Source organism: Lissotriton helveticus, chromosome 5_1 (assembly GCF_964261635.1).
Source record: "Lissotriton helveticus chromosome 5_1, aLisHel1.1, whole genome shotgun sequence".
Lineage (NCBI taxonomy): Eukaryota > Metazoa > Chordata > Amphibia > Caudata > Salamandridae > Lissotriton > Lissotriton helveticus.
In genome coordinates, this window is record NC_136065.1 from 1,032,964,348 (window position 1) to 1,032,978,558 (window position 14,211).

General features: G+C 53.3%; 1 protein-coding gene across 1 annotated transcript in view; it reads right to left on the reverse strand.

Moving 5' to 3' along the window:
- The window catches only part of R3HCC1L (R3H domain and coiled-coil containing 1 like), an 866,695-nt gene extending 856,383 nt beyond the window's left edge, over window positions 1–10,312 (reverse strand). Inside the window, exon 1 of the mRNA XM_078643564.1 lies at window positions 10,074–10,312. The gene's annotated coding sequence lies outside the window, so the exon portion shown is untranslated. The remainder of the gene's footprint in view (window positions 1–10,073) is intronic.
- Window positions 10,313–14,211: the final 3,899 nt, after the last annotated feature.

The window sequence follows — 14,211 nt, forward strand, 5'->3', positions numbered from 1 at the left end:
CTTCTCTCTCCCCCCACTTCTCTCTCCCCCACTTCTCCCTCCCCCACTTCTCTCTCCCCCCACTTCTCTCTCCTCCCACTTCTCTCTCCTCCCACTTCTCTCTCCTCCCACTTCTCTCTCCCCCCTCACTTCTCTCTCCCCCCACTTCTCTCTCCCCCACCTCTCCGTCCCCCACCTCTCCGTCTCCCACCTCTCCCCCACCTCTCCGTCCCCCACCTCTCCATCTTCCACCTCTCCATCTTATCCCCTCTCCCCTCCCTCCCCTCTTCTCTCCCTCTCCTCTCCTCTCCCCCACCTCTCCTCTCCCCCACCTCTCTCCCCCCACCTCTCTCCCCCCACCTCTCTCTCCCCACCTCTCTCCCCACCTCTCTCCCCACCTCTCTCCCCACCTCTCCCCCACCTCTCCCCCACCTCTCCCCCCACCTCTCCCCCCACCTCTCCCCCACCTCTCCCCCCACCTCTCCCCCACCTCTCCCCCCACCTCTCCCCCACCTCTCCCCCACCTCTCCCCCTCCCCAGCTCTCTCTCCCCAGCTCTCTCTCTCCCCAGTTCTCTCTCTCCCCAGCTCTCTCTCTCCCCAGCTCTCTCTCTCCCCAGCTCTCTCTCCCCAGCTCTCTCTCCCCAGCTCTCTCTCCCCAGCTCTCTCTCTCCAGCTCTCTCTCTACCCAGCTCTCTCTCTACCCAGCTCTCTCTCTCCCCAGCTCTCTCTCCCCCAGCTCTCTCTCCCCCAGCTCTCTCTCTCCCCAGCTCTTTCTCCCCAGCTCTCTCTCTCTCCAGCTCTCTCTCTCTCTCCAGCTCTCTCTCTCCAGCTCTCTCTCTCTCCAGCTCTCTCTCTCCCCGGCTCTCTCTCCCTTTCCACTTGTCTCTCCCTCCCCACTTCTCCCTCCCTCTCCACTACTCCCTCCCTCTCCACTACTCTCTCCCTCCCCACTTCTCCCTCCCTCCCCACTTCTCCCTCCCTCCCCACTTCTCTCTCCCTCCACACTTCTCTCTCCCTCCCCACTTCTCCCTCCCTCCCCACTTCTCTCTCCCTCCCCACTACTCTCTCCCTCCCCACTTCTCTCTCCCTCCCCACTTCTCCCTCCCTCCCCACTTCTCTCTCCCTCCCCTCTTCTCTCTCCCTCCCCACTTCTCTCTCCCCCACTTCTCTCTCCCCACACCTCTCTCTCCCCCCACACCTCTCTCTCCCCCCCACTTCTCTCTCCCCCCACTTCTCTCTCCCCCCCACTTCTCTCTCCCCCACACTTCTCTCTCCCCCACACTTCTCTCTCCCCCCACCACCTCTCTCTCCCCTACCACCTCTCTCTCCCCCCCACTTCTCCCTCCCACTTCTCTCTCCTGCCACTTCTCTCTCCCTCCACTTCTCTCTCCCCCCACTTCTCTCTCCCCCATTTCTCTCTCCCCCCACTTCTCTCTCTCCCCACTTCTCTCTCCTCCCACTTCTCTCTCCTCCCACTTCTCTCTCCTCCCACTTCTCTCTCCTCCCACTTCTCTCTCCTCCCACTTCTCTCTCCCCCCTCACTTCTCCGTCCCCCACCTCTCCTCCACCTCTCCGTCCCCCACCTCTCCTCCACCTCTCCGTCTCCCACCTCTCCCCCACCTCTCCGTCTCCCACCTCTCCGTCCCCCACCTCTCCGTCCCCCACCTCTCCATCTTCCACCTCTCCATCTTATCCCCTCTCCCCTCTCCTCTCCCTCCCCTCTCCCCCAACTCCCCTCTCCCCACCTCCCCTCTCCCCCACCTCCCCTCTCCCCCACCTCTCTCCCCCCACCTCTCTCCCCTACCTCTCTCCCCCCACCTCTCTCCCCCCACCTCTCTCCCCCACCTCTCTCCCCCACCTCTCTCCCCACCTCTCTCCCCCACCTCTCTCCCCACCTCTCTCCCCACCTCTAACCCCCACCTCTAACCCTCACCTCTCCCCCCACCTCTCTCCCACCTCTCTCCCACCTCTCCCACCCACCTCTCCCCCACCTCTCCCCCAAATCTCCCCCACCTCTCTCCCCCACCTCTCTCCCCCACCTCTCTCCCCCACCTCTCTCCCCCTACATCTCTCCCCCCTACATCTCTCCCCCACCTCTCTCCCCCTACATCTCTCCCCTACCTCTCTCCCCTACCTCTCTCCCCCTACCTCTCTCCCCCTACCTCTCTCCCCCTACCTCTCTCCCCTTACCTCTCTCCCCTTACCTCTCTCCCCCTACCTCTCTCCCCTTACCTCTCTCCCCCTACCTCTCTCCCCTTACCTCCCTCCCCCAACATCTCTTCCCCTACATCTCTCTCCCTACCTCTCTCCCCTACCTCTCTCCCCTACCTCTCTCCCCTACACCTCTCCCCCTACACCTCTCCCCCTACCTCTCTCCCCCTACCTCTCTTCCCCACCACCTCCCTCCCCACCTCTCCCTCCCCACCTCCCTCCCCACCTCCCTCCCCACCTCCCTCCCCACCTCTCTCCCCACCTTTCTCCCCACCTCCCTCCCCACCTCTCTCACCATTCTCCCTCCACTACTTCTCCTGCACCTCCCTCCCCCACCTCTCCCCGACCCCTCCCTCCCCCACCTCTCCCCGACCCCTCCCTCCCCCACCTCTCCCCGACCCCTCCCTGACCCCTCCCGACCCCTCCTTCCCCCACCACTCCCCCACCACTCCCTCCCCCACCACTCCTGACCCCTCCCTCCCCCACCAATCCCTGACCCCTCCCTCCCCCACCACTCCCTCCCCCACCTTCCCCACCTCTCTCTCCAACTCTCCCCACCTCTCTCCTCTCTACCTTTCTTTCTCTATCTCCCTCCCTCTCTCTCCTCTTTCCTCCTGTCCTCCTCCCTTTCCTCCTCCTCTCTCCTCCTTCTCTCTCCTCCTCCTCTCCCCTCCTCCTTCCTGCTCCTCTCTCCTCCTCCTTCTTCCTCCTCTCTCCTCCTCCTCTCTCCTCCTCCTCTCTCCTCCCCATTCCCCCTCTTTCCCATCCCCCTTCTACCCCGTCCCCCCTCTTCCCATCCCCCTCTTCCCCATCCCCCCTCTTCCCCATCCCCCCTCTTCCCCGTCCCCCCTCTTCCCCGTCCCCCCTCTTCCCTTCCCCCCTCTTCCCCGTCCCCCCTCTTCCCTTCCCTTCCCGTCTCCCCGTCCCCTCCTCTCTCCCCGTCCCCCCATCCCCTCCTCTCTCCCCGTCTCCCCGTCCCCTCCTCTCTCCCCTTCCCCTCCTCTCTCCACTTCCCCTCCTCTCTCCACTTCCCCTTCCCTCCTCTCTCCCTCCTCTCTCCCTCCTCTCTCCCTCCTCCCTCCTCTCTCCCTCCTCCCTCCTCTCTCCCTCCTCCCTCCTCTCTCTCTCTCCCTCCTCCCTCCTCTCTCCCTCTCCCTCTTCTCTCCCTCCTCCCTCTCCTCAGCAGGAGCCTAAGTACTTGTGAATCCTTTCCTCCACCAACGCTGTTCTTTGTCCAGTTGAGCATTTGTATAATTTTTCACTGCTCTCTGCTTTCTCTGATAGTTCTTCCATTCCTTCTCTCTGGCAACCTTTTTACAGATCTAAAAAGCTTCATATTGAATGGGTTGAGGTGGTGGCTTCATCTCACACAATTTTCCCTTCAAATGAGCTAGAATCCTGGTTTTAAAGGTTCCATATCTAGGAAAATGTGATGTACACTCATGCTCCGTAATCTTCATCCATTGTTTTAACCATAATCATTAATTTAATCCATTGTCAGTATGTAAGCTGGAGTACCCTCAGGTGTCAAATCCTTACCTTTCTGAACCGGAATTGTAACATCTACCCTCAATTATTTTTAAAATTCTTACAACATTTCATTTTGACAACCCAATTAATTCAATCATGTTGAGAAACCAAATGTTTAGATTTTTCTCCGGATTTGTCAGAATTTTAATTGCCAATCAAATAAAGGCTTATATTTTCAGCAACCCCTTTATCCAATCAGTAGACAGGACTCAAATCAACATGGTCCAATGAGCAGTGTGGCACAGGACACCAACCAATATTTTTAATTTTTTCCTTTTCAAAAACCTTTATTCAACTAAATTGCACAGCAAAATTACATACGATATCAATGCAGAGCACCATGGATATGCACTCAATCAAGTCTGACTGCTTGTATCACCATCGTGGCATGTATGCGAATCCGTCCATCATGGCCGGGATTTGGCCAGTCTCTTAACCATGGCAAGGATAATGAAGTGCGCTTTATCCACCCTTCGCCCAATAACTTTGTTTCCAAACAGAAGGGAAAACCAACATTGGACAACTTAGGAACTCACCTCCAACCCCTCCCCAAACCGCCCCCCCTTGCTGCCGGGTCAAGGAACGAAGGAGAAAGTGTAAACAAAAGATTGGGTCTATGCCACCCCTTCTCTATGGCGGGACATCACGTACCGTGCCACCCTGTGACTGGGTCTCCCGCTGTCCCATGTTCGCGGAATCTGGGCTATTTTGAGTCTGTGGGGCATCCAGTCCCACTAGTTCCTGAAACATCACACCCCAAGCCTGCAGGACCTCCGGTAGCTTCCCGTCCCTCCTTGTGTGTCTTATGTGTGCTTCTTCCGCCAGTGCCCACTCCCGTAGATCCGTCCTCCATTTCTGCAATATTGGGCCCTGTGGGGACAGCCAGTGGGTCGCTATACGATGGCGGGCTCTGACCAGGCCTAGTATGAGGAACCGTCTGCTCACTTTCCGTTTGGGGTCTCTGGGGATTAAGCCTAGGAGGCAAGGGCGCAGGTCCAGGTCTATCACCCACCCCGAGACCTTCATCAAAACCGATTTCCAATAGGATTGGAGGTTAGGGCACACCCACACCATGTGGACAAAGTCCGCCATGGGACTGCGGCACCTCGGGCATTGGGAATCCCTGGAGTTATCAATAACCTGGTGTCGCCTAGGGGAGAGTTAGGTCATGTGTATAATATTATATTGAATTTGTTTAAAGCGGTTGCTCACCGACACCTTCCGCACACTCTCATGTATTGTTGGACTGGGCCCTTCTGGCAGGTTCACCCCTAGACTTTTTGCTTTTAATGGTGACCTGGTGATGGTGATTTTTGGGTCCCTGCGCACTTTTCCCAGTGTCCCAGAGTAAAGGGGCGTGCGTGTAGTGAGGCTGGCCTGCCCTCCCATAGGAATGCATGGGGAATGTGTGTGTCCATGTTAGTTCCTGATATGTGGGGAGAGCAGGCTCGAGTTTGGTATGTACGAACTCGTGTGATTGAATGCTGCGAGATGATGTATGCGGCATGTATGTGTCTAGTGCGGAAGTGCCACTTCTAGACATGGCTGTGTGTGTGCTGTGAAGGTGCTGGCGTGCGATTGGCTGGAGCTGGCTGGGATGCCAGGCTCCATGAGTCATGATGGGTCTGCCCGGTGGTGAGTGTGGAGATTAGCATGCTGATGGCTGGGGAGGAGTGCACCTGTGTCCTGAATGGGGCTGGGCTTTTCCCCACACAATGCTGGCTCCATCCCCTGTGGTGCGTCTAACGACCCTAGCCCTGCCAGTGAATAGAGTGAAGTGATGAGCGCATCAAGGGTGCACCAAAACCAGCTGCGACTGGTTTCTCCCCCACCCTGCACCTACAGACAAAGGAATGTGGTGTATAAAAATGGGGCTGTGTCCCCACACAAACTGTTCTCTGCCAGGATCCTGCCTGAGGGGGCTGCTGCTGGGGCCAGGAGGAACCGCCACTTGAACTGCCTTCCTGCCTGGAGGGCCAGTGAGCTGGCCCCTGGCCCAGCCTTGCCCCCCCTCCCCAGCCTTGCCCCCCCCCCTGCCTTGCTGCATTCCAAGGACTTTCTCTGAACTTGTGCTGTCCTCTAGCGCTGGGAAGCGCTTGAATTGCCTGCTAGCGATTGGAAGCGCTTTATTTTATGGTTATAGCGCTGGGAGCGCTTATTTTACCCCTAGCGCTCGAGGGCGCTTCACTTGTTCCTCGCCGGTGCCCAGCGGACATTTGGCCCGTTTTTGCCCATTTCGTGCCCCTGGCAGTTGCCCACCCCGCCAGGGACCTAGTGCCGTTCTTGGGGGCCCGAGCGAGTGCCAATTTCGCGGGATAGTTAAATTCATCTGGGAGCCTACCCCAGGTTTCATCTGTGAGCCGCTTTCCCCCTCCGGGCCGCCGCGCTACCTGCGACAACCCGGAAGTGACCCTGCCAAGGCCCCCAGCAACCCGGAAGTACAGCAGGCCAGGCAGGAAGCGGACGGGAGGCCACCCCGCGCTCCTGCCCGGCAAAGAAGAAGCCGGGTGCAGAGTAGCCGGCGGGGCTCTGGAGGAGAGACCGCCGCCCTCCCTGAAGCAGAGGAATCCGGAGGAGCCGGCACCGGAGAGGGGAACCAAGCTCCGGCCAAAGAAAGAGACTGCCAGCGTCCCCGCCGCCTCCCGAAGGCAGTCCGGTGAGTGGAGCTGCCCGGGAGGAGGGGGGTTGGTGCGAGGCCGAGGCCCCTGGGGGTATTCGTCTTTGTAGAAGTTGGAGGCTCAAGGCGGCATTTTGTGCAGAGCCCCGAGAGGCTCAAGGGGCACTTGCGACATCTCGAGTCCCCCAGAGGGGGGGGGGACTCCCAACAAAGGCGCCCCACGTGTTCACGGGCCCCCCGTGAGGGACCCCACCGCCCCAGAGAGGCGGCACCTGTTATTGAAAGCCCACAAGGGCTCAGGGGCATTGCTTGTTTTTGAGCCCAGCAAGGCTCCAACGACGCCGCATTTCTCTTTTGAGCCCTGAGAGGCTCCACGTGGCCCATTTTGTCAAGAGCCCAGAGAGGCTCCAGGGCATTTCACTCCCAGAGAGGCTCTTGAGTGCCCCCATTGTTGGTTAGGAGCCCAGCGAGGCTCACAGAGGCCATTCATTTGTTCAAGTTGCTCTGCAAAGCCCACGAGAGGCTCACAGCCCCCACTATTGTTTCCAGAGCCCAGAGGGGGCATTTGGTTGCGCAAAGAGCCCAGCGAGGCTCAAAGGGGGCAGTCATTTGTCTAGAGCCCTGAGAGGCTCAGTGGGACAATTTATTTCTTCAGAGCCTGCGAGGCTCCCGCCTTTGGCCCCATCATTGTTTCACAGCTGCCCAGCACTTTGTGGGCAGCTGCCACGTTTAGGTCCCTGACACTAGGACACAGGGCGTCCAAGCCCGAGAGAGGCCAGTTGGCCTAGGGACAGTCACAGGTGGTGACTTATGTGAGTTTGGCGCAATTGTTCTTCTGCTGCACCTCTGAATGTGTTTTTATGCGTCATGTGCCTTGTTCTTACACCTCTGAATGTATTGTTGATGCATCATGTGTTTTCCTTCCTTACACCGCTGAATGTATGTTATGCATCATGTGTTATGTGCTTATACCCCTACAAGTATTGTGATACCTAGGTGGTTGTTTTTCTCCTAGTGCAGGTGGTGCTAGTGAGGTCCTGGTTACCAGTGATTACTGGTTGTGTACTTTATGTTCTAATTTGTGCTACAGTGATTTATATTCCATGTTCTGAGTGCTAATTCTACCTATAGCTAAGTTCTAAAAGTGCTGATTCCTGACAGTGGTCCAGGTGGCCCTGTCTTGTACATATCCCCTGTAAATTCTGCCCGTGCCTGTTGGCACATTGTAAAGTGTGTGTTTTATCTAATGTGTTTTGGTGTAATACAAAGGCTATTTTTTTATATACCCTTGTGTGGAGTTTCCTTTGTGGTGGGCCTTGAATGTTGTTGCTGGGGTGAGTGCGCAAATACTTAACTCACATCGCCTCCAAGTTTAGCCTTGCTGCTCGCGCCACATTACCTAGAGGGTGAGCAGGGGTTATCTTGGCGTGTAACTCCCTTGCCCTGACTTAGGAGTGGTGGTCTCTGACTGACTTTGGCGAAAGCCCTGGCCAGCCAGGGACCCCATTTCTAACATGTATCTTTTCCCAATCACGGGGGGTTCTGTTTTGCGGAGACGCCTGCTGCCATTTGTCGTCTATCGTCAAGGGCCGTAGTCTCCTATCCTCCCGCAAAGCCATGTAGAGGTGAGTCACAAACTTCCAGCCCCCCCGCCATTGCCAACATCGTGACTAAGGTATGGGTGTGTGCTGGAGCCTCTGAGAATGAGGGTCATAACTGTCGTGCAGTCGCCGCTAGTTTGGCGTAATGAAGGAACTGCCCTGGACCCAGCTCAAAGGTAGTGACTGCCTCTTGGTAATTGATGAATTTATCATTTGGGTACAGATCGGCTAACATCAGGCAACCACCCTCCATCCATTTGTCTACGGACATGACCTGTGCAATCCGGGCAATGGGCGGCATCACCCACAGATCCATGTCGGGGGCAAACGGCGTGCTGCAGATGAGGCGGCGCATCACACGGTCCCAGATTGCGGGACACCAACCAATGATGGCACAAAACACTATGGGTCTTATTTACAAGCCCCTCACACCGCTGGTGCATCACTTTTAATATGGGGAAAAAGCGACACTCCGGCGTTGCAAGGGGCTTGTAAATAAGCCGCTATGATGCCAGCTTTGCTACTCACAGCTTTTAACCTCCTTTACAATACAAAAGAAGATTGCCCTGCTAGCCTCTATACCCAGCATCCGAGGGCATGTAATGAAATTGCTGTTCCAACCCTCTTCGAATGTGGCCACTAAGCTCATCAAAGGGGCCTAGACCCTAGCCCCTTTCCTTCTAGCCCCCTTTCCCTTTTTTGCATATACTACTCCTTCCGTGTGGGGAAACAGCCATTAAACTAGCGAACCATTGTTGGACTGAAGGAGGAGAACTCTCTCGCCAGGTGGTCGCCAAACATAACCGTTAGAAATGGGATCCCTGGCTGGCCAGGGCTTGTGCCAAAGTCAGTCAGAGACCACCACTTCCACGTCAGGGCAAGGGAGTTACACGCCAAGATAACCCCTGCTCACCCCCTTGGTAACGTAGCACGAGCAGTAAGGCTAAACTCGGAGGCAATGTGAGTTAAGTGTTTGCGCACGCACCCCCAGCAACAACATCCAAGGCCCACCACAAAGGAAACTCCACACAAGGGTATATAAAAAAATAGCCTTTGTATTACACCAAAACACATTAGATAAAAACACACACTTTACAATGTGCCAACAGGCACGGGCAGAATTTACAGGGGATATGTACAAGACAGGGCCACATAGACCACTGTCAGGAATCAGCACTTTTAGAACTAGCACTTAGAATATCACTTAGAACATAGAATATAGAATGTAAAATCACTGTAGCACTAATTAACACACAACCAGTAATCACTGGTAAAGGTAAAGTACCACCTACCCAACCCTAATCACCTTAGGAACAGGTCACGCAGGGAACTAGGACCTCACTAGCAACACCTGTACTAGGAGAAAACAACCACTTAAGTATCACAATACCCGTAGGGGTATAAGCATAGGAACATTACACATGATGCATCACAACATTCAGAGGTGTAGGGAAGGAAAACACATGATGTATAACCAACACATTCAGAGGTGTAGGAACAAGGCACATGACGCATAAAAACACATTCAGAGGTGCAGCAAAAGAACAATTGCGCAAAACTCACATAAGTCACCACCTGTGACTGTCCATAGGTCAACTGGCCTTGTGGGGGCTAGGACGCCCTGTGTCCCAAAGTCAGGGGTGCCTAAATGTGGCAGCTGCCCACGAAGTGCTGGGCAGCTGTGTAGATACTGGGGGGGCCAATGTTGGAGCCTCGGGGGCTCAGGAACAATGATGATGGCAAAACACAGCGTGGGAGCCACGGGGCTCTAACCAACTACACTCGTGTCCCCCAAGAGCCTCTCAGGCTCTGAATGCAAAATGGCCGGTGAGCCTCTCTGGACTCTCTGCAAGAATGCGACTGTCGTTGGAGCCTTGCTGGGCTCAAAAAACAGAAATGCCCCCGAGCCTCTCTGTGCTCTGAAAACAACAATGGGGCCCTGGAGCCTCGGGGCTCCTAATTACAAATATGGCCCGACGTTGGAGTCCCTCACGGGGGACTCAACAGACAATGGCCCCCGGAGCCCTCTCAGGGCTCTTACAAACAATGCCCCAGGTCGGAGCCTCTCAGGCTCGAAATGCAGATTGCGCACCAAATGCCCCCGGTATGAGGGAGACCTCGGGACTTCACTCACCCGTCTCCGGCGGGGCTCCTCTGGTCTGTGCAGGGTAGGGCAAGGCTCCTCTTGGGCTGCGGGGCTCTCCTTTCACTCGGGGAGCCCAGCTGTTCTGGAGGTTGGTGCTCCTCTCTCTGGGCTCTCCTGGCACTCAGGGAGCCAGGCAGACGCGGCACTTCTCTGCCCACGCAGGAGGGCGGGGTAGGCTCTCGTTGCTCCTGCTTCCTCGCTCCTTCTTCTCTCTGTCCCGAGGCTGCGGGAGTGGGACTTCCGGCCAGGCCGCGCAGCGAATGGCTGGCCGGCCAACCACTTCCGGGTCGTTGCGGGCAGCGCGGCGGCCCTTCTCAGGTACGGCAGGCAGGGACCCACTCAACCGAGGGGTTGGCTCCCTCGAGTTGACCAACAAACGGGGCAAATCAATGCCGGGTGGGCCACGGCCAAAGCAATCAAGGCACCCCCAGGTACCAGAGGGCAGTCAACGCGCTCCCCGGCGCCAGAACACAAATAAAGCGCTCCTAGCGCTATATGTGAAAAATAAAGCGCTTCCCAGCGCTATATGTGAAAACAATGCGCTTCCAGCGCTAGGGGGGCAATTACAGCGCTCTCCCCGCACTGTAGGCCCAAAGCTGCAGCAACAAGTCCCTGCAAAGTTCAGGAAGGTAGGCAGGGGGGCAAGGCTGGGCCCAGAGCCAGCTCACTGGGCCTCCAGGCAGGGAGGCAATCCAAGTGGCGGTCCTCCTGGCGCCCAACAGCAACAGCCCCCCTCAGCAAAAAGAATCCTGGCAGAGAACGAACTGTAAGGGGACACAGCCCCATCTTATACAGTAAATTCCTTTGTCTGAGGTGCAGGGTCGGGGAGAAACCAGTCGTAGCTGGTTTTGGAGCACCCTTGATGTGCTCAACCACCCTTTCTATTCACTAGGGAGGCTAGGGTCATTAGATGCACCACAGGGGGCGGAGCCAGCATTGTGTGGTGAAAGCCCAGCCCTATTCAGGACCCAGGTGCACTCCTCTCCAGCCATCAGCATGCTAATCTCCACACTCACCACTGGGCAGGCCCATCATGACTCATGGAGCCTGGCACCCCAGCCAGCTCCAGCCAATCACACAGCAGCACCTTTACAGCACACTCACAGCCATGTCTAGAAGTGGCACTTCCACACTAGACACATACACGCCGCATACATCATTTCGCAGCATTCAATCACACGAGTCCGCACATACCAGACTCGAGCCTGTATACCCCACGCATCAGGAACTACCAGGGATACAGACATTCCCCATGCATTCCTATGGGAGGGCAGGACTACCTCACACACGCACTCAGAGTGCGCACGCACTTTCCACTGGGACACAGTGAAAGTGCGCAGAACCCAACAATCACTACCACCAGGTCACCATTAAAAGCAAAAAGTTTAGGGGTGAACCTGCCAGAAGGGCCAAGTCCAACAATAACCGAAGAGCCGCCATTGCAATAAACACAAATGCCTGTTCCTGGTTGGAGATTGAGCCATTGCTGACTCCAAGTAAAAAGAGTTGCGGATTAAGTGCTGTATTTAATCCCAATCCCCCCCCCCAAGAACAATGCAACTCCCTCCAACAGTCCCCTCAAGGCTAGACAGGTTGCAAACATAATCAAATCTGCCTCGTACAGATGACATTTGGGAGAGCGCACGTTATTTGTACCACCCAATTTAGCAGCTTTTCCTAGTACATATTACAAATTATAAATTTTAAAATGCTGCAAAATGAGGCGGAGATTAAGGTAGTCTTAATGCCAGCATTTGTAAATGTAAATGCCAGCATTTGTAAAGCGCACAGCTACCTCCAACGGAAGTGTCCCGGCGCTGTCCGTATACCACTTAGGAACCCTTCCTGGCTTTTCCCTGTGAAATGTCCACTCCTGGGCCCCCCCCAAGGTGAAGCCAGGCATCCCAGCGCTGTTGGGGCCATTGTGGAGATTAAGCAAGCTATTGCCCAGAGTTGCAGAGTGGGACCCATGATTAGAATAGGCACTGAGGCGAGAATTATCAGGTCCGAGGAAATTGAGCCCAAGACCCGCCGAGGCGGGTATTGAACCCTGGTCCCGGACCAGACCTCTGCATCAGGGTCTGCCGCTCTAACCATTTGAGCCACACTTCTACAGTCTCTTTGACAAATCTCTAGACTCTGAGCGGACATCTTTTCCTGCCTGAACGTTTTTTGCCACCTCTTTTCCTCTTTTTCTGAATCATCTGGCATAAGCCCATTCAAATCAGCATCTGATAGAATTTCCCAATGAGGGGTTTTCCTGCTCAGAACTCCATCTATCACTTCGATCCCTCCCACTTTTTAAGGAAAAAATCGCAAATCTGTAGATATTTGAAAAATACATAATTCCCTAACTTGAGCATTCACTGTAAAATTTCAAAAGAGATAATCCCCCAACCCCGAAAAAAGTCTCCTAGTTTTACAAGGCCTCACTCTTCCCATTGGTTCATATGAGTCCCTAAAAATTTGCTGGGAGATTGGGGTTCTTATGTACTGGAGCATAAAAATTCCACTAACATATTCCTAACTTCTTTAAAATTACTGCCCGTATTTTATACGAATAACAAAGTCTTAAATCTAACTCTTTTATAGTATCCATACTCTAGCTATCTCCACAATACTCCGCATGCTGCATCTCAAATCAAAAGCTCATACAGGGTGGGACTATAAAGAGCCTCTTGTTATACCAGAGTCTTGAACTAATTAAAGCCGGTACAAATTGATAAATGTATAAAACAAACACAGTTAGGTGGAAACCAAAAACATAAAATAATATTCAGTGCAATTTTCAAATTGTTATGAATTCATATCACATTTAAAATGTCTGGTTACGATAAGGGAGTGTTGAGGGTGACTTTGGACAAGTTATCAAATAAATTACAAACTGTCAATATCTTCTAAATTAACTAATAATAATGTGTGTCTGGATAAAACCACAGTCACTGCTATTTTTAAAAATTTTATAAATCTTAAAGTGTCAATGAGTAAATAAAAAAAGCATGTTCCGCAAGGGCAGAGTAACTGTCTAATGATCAGATGCACGTTTAATTTATTTTATTTATTTATTTATTTATATACATATTTATATAGCGCACTACTACCCAAGGACGTAGTAGTGAGCATTCCTATTCAAGTGACCAAGGAACAATGATGTATATATTTATGCAAGAATAAAAGTGCAATTTGTTGCTGGTAATTCACATGCAACTAAAGTTTCAGTATGAAAATGCATATAAGAGGATGGGGAATACAATTTATGTTCCACAAGTATCCGGTAGGGTAGCAGCTCTAAGCACCTTGTCGGTTTTATCTACGAATTTTATGAAGCTGCAAATAGCTTGAGGATAAGCGTCATTAAGCAGGTTGTACAGGAACTTATTTAATCCATATCTGACAAAGAACTTTCCTGCGGTTGTTGATTAGAGGTGGACAGATATAGAGAAGATGAGACAGATTCACTTGGAATTGACCACACAGCCGACACACTGTTGATAATGGGCACGTCGACCAACGTGGTAGAAGAGTGATGTGAAGCGCCCCATCCTAATAAGACAATACTAGATGTTGTAGTGCAAAGAAAATCTGTAAGATATTTTTGAATTATTCTTTTGTCATAACTTCCTTGTATAAGATGAGCATGGTTTCGGGCTATAAGGGTCCTGTGATCTTGTACAAATTATGCTTTTTGAATTTGCCGATTTAACATCTTAAAAAAATTCTGGTGTGGGAGATAATGATTCCCCAAGATTGCAGCTGCTTTAAGATTCAAGGTTTCATGGACAGCGACAGTCCAGAGGTTTTGAGCGACTGTATGATTCGTTGAAGATACTTCCTTCCAGATTAAATTCTCCAGTGTTCCTACATTGCCAGCGCATGCAGTATGTAGTTATTAAAGAATGCGGGCTTTTTGATCCAAGACTTGGTCACATAACATGAATTGCAATCTGATTTGAACTGCTGCAGAATGATTTGGAAGTTTAAATAATGACCTGAACACTTGGCTCTGCGATTTATTAAAAAAAGGAGGCCAATGTCCCGGGAAAAGCTTCCGAACCATATGCCAACTAAGAGATTAACTTGGCTTCTATTATTTGTCAGCAGAGGTTCTAAGGTAGGTTGCTTGGTG